The sequence below is a fragment of the Uloborus diversus genome, chromosome 4 (assembly GCF_026930045.1).
Source record: "Uloborus diversus isolate 005 chromosome 4, Udiv.v.3.1, whole genome shotgun sequence".
NCBI lineage: Eukaryota > Metazoa > Arthropoda > Arachnida > Araneae > Uloboridae > Uloborus > Uloborus diversus.
In genome coordinates this window covers 82885125-82888222 of record NC_072734.1, presented here as the reverse complement: position 1 = coordinate 82888222, position 3098 = coordinate 82885125, and positions in this window count along the sequence as shown.

The window sequence follows — 3098 nt, the reverse complement described above, 5'->3', positions numbered from 1 at the left end:
TTGATTTTTAATTAAATTTTTGTAAATATCCGGCTTTGAAAACAAGGCGTGGTCTTTATGACGTCACAAATGACATACTTTGGCCCATCTGTTTTCCACGTTTCCACTTTATGATAACAAGAAACGAATTAAATTACGCTCTACGCTTGCTATTAACCATATTATTGCCAACACATGTGAGTAAAGATGTGAATTAAATATTGTGCTCTGTGAATAGCATCAGTGAAGGGCATTTCATCATATGTGATGTTATCGGCAGAAGCGTAAACAATGAAAGCACACCGATTAATATATATTTTTTTTAACTCATCAAAAACAACCCTGTTGTAAAAATTTCCCCGTCTAGAAAACCTTTAACTTTTCCGCGCAAAAAAAAAAAAAAAGAAAGAAAAACAACCTGCATCCTAAACTCAAAAAACCTCAGCCATAAAACGTTATGATATCTAGTTTGCCCGCCAAGTATCTGCCAAACTATCATCCTCCCTCTTCTCCTTTTTCATCACAGCTACTTCCATTAGAACCTCTTCCCACCTTCTACTCCTCAGAAACATGGATAGATCTTTTAAATTGTTTATCTTGTTTGGTGGGAAGCTTTTTACTCACCAAGCAACCACTTCACTTTGAAAAGCTTTTTTTTTTTTGAACAGCGATTTTATAACTTTAATACCTCCTCCCCCTGTTGATCTAGGGGATTGTATTTTGGTTTACGGCGTCAGGGGCCACTAGAGATTGAGTGTGCTAAAAACCAACTCCGGGGGTCTTCATGGGGCTGAGATACAGAGGGGTGAAAAACCCAAAAAACCCCAACTTTTTCTGTCGTGTAATCTTGTTCTTGGTCGCTTTTATTTTCTTTCGTCTTTGGCGGTGGATTTGCTTCTGTTGGCTGCTGACGTTTGGTTTCCTTGGCGGGACGGGACGCTCCCGCGTCCCGTGATATTAAACTTAATCAAATTATTTTTAAAAAATGGTCATATCCTATGCTTTTAAGATTGCTCTTTCAGAAGAAAACACTTTTAAAAATTTCGAAAACGACCCCATTTGCTTCTATTAATGTTTTTTTTTTTTTTTTTGCAATCGCAATGGTTACGAAAAATACTTTTGTAATCATATTAAAATAAACAAATACTCTAAAATGCGCTGTTGTGATTGAAATAGTGTTAAAACTTTAATAACTAAATTTCTATGTTAAGATAATCGAACTAAGTTATTTTTCTTAAATATGTAATTGTATTTCGGTTAATTTTTGAGGATAATAGAATTTACAGACGTAACCTGCATTATTTGCCGTTTCTCATAGTCTTAATCGTAATTTTTACTCCTTAAACATTAAGAGAACGAAGCTATTGTAATCCTTCGAAACTCGGATTTTTCAAGGTTTTAACGAATCGCACTGATAGTTGCCTTCTTTGCAGCAATAGTATTACTAAAAGGAAACGTAAAGTACAGGCTTAGAACTTCCTTTTCTGATTTCAGCGCAGTACGTGACATTTTCATTTAGAAGAAAAAGAACTATGGTAGGGGAATGCGTGAGCAAAGTGAAATAGTTAAGATAACGTACCTCCTTTAAACTGAACATATTAGAAATTTGTTTTGAAAATTAAAGAATATAATATAGAGAATAATATATTTTACAATAAATCTTGCATTGAAACATTATTTTTTATTTTTGTAGTAAACTTGTATTTTTCAAAAAAAAAAAAAAAAAGAAAGAAAGAAAGAAAAAATAAATTTAACTTTTTTTTTTCACGGGTCAAAGTGAAAAATAAAAAAAAATTGTAAAAAATATTTTCTATTTGATAAAAAATAATTTTGATCTAATGCATGACTAAATAAAAGAATGTGAATAAATAATGAAACAGCAAATGAAGAATTTAATAAATAAATTAATTATTATATATGAGACTAATAATGTAATGTAATGTATGAGACAAGTAAAAGAGTGAATGACTGAACAAATAAGTGAATTAATAAAAGTCTGCAAATAAATTAGCGAGTGAATACATAAGTGATTTAATAAATGAATTAATGAATAAACAAAACATATTAATTTCACTTTATCTCATTTGCTTCGCCCGGCGTGTACCTGAAAAATTGTATCATTCACTTTAAATAAAAACATAAATTATTAACTAAATAAGTGCGGCATTGGACATCAGTAGATCTCAATTAGCACTTAAAACATTAGTTACCCAAACTATCATTTCATTACAATAAAAAATATTTCTAATTAACTGCAAAATATTAGAATATGTGTATCAAATTTTGAAATTGATTTGTATTATTATATTCCTTGATCTTATCATTTATTGAAGTGAAAAATCTTATGCGAGGGCTTAAAAATTCTGATCCGTAAGCTTTTTATGTGGCGGAAGTGACGTAATTGTTTGCTAAAAACAATGAAAAATAGCAGTAGTTATAAAATTTTGGCGGAATCCACATTTCTTAAGTTCTGCCTTAAAACTAGTTTGGTAACTTTTACTAGCATTAACAAAATTAACTTTATAATTACTAATATCTTTCATTGCTTTTGGAAATAATTAAAAAGCGGATTTCTAAGTTTTGTACGGTTTTCTCGTTTATAGTAACAAAAAACGACACTTCACGAAAAAAAAAAAACTTTCGTCAAAGCTTGATTACAGCAACCAATGCATCTCCTGCTTTTTCAACCTGTTTAAAGCGGATTCGTCGAAGCACGAGTGTCAACAATACTGAGGTTGACTATAGCACTATGCAGTACAGTATAATCTCGTTTATCCGGCTCCCGTTAATCCTAATCTCCGGGTTATTCAGATCAAATTTGCAGAGTTAAAAAAATCACTTATAAATAATAATTTCTAAATGACTGTAAGAACGGAATCATGAATGCACGAAATATTCGCTTTTTATTTTGATTGAACGTACAACTCTCGCATAGGTCGTACAATATATTATAGTAATCTAACAAACAACGTGGCAAACTTGGAGTGTCAATCAGCCACCACTGCGGCTGAACTATAAATGAGTGTTTGCAAGAAACATTCCTGTATAATTCTGTTAAAAAGCATCGTTCTATGCTGTAATAATAGAAAATTATGCTTATTTATGAATGTGTTTTACTT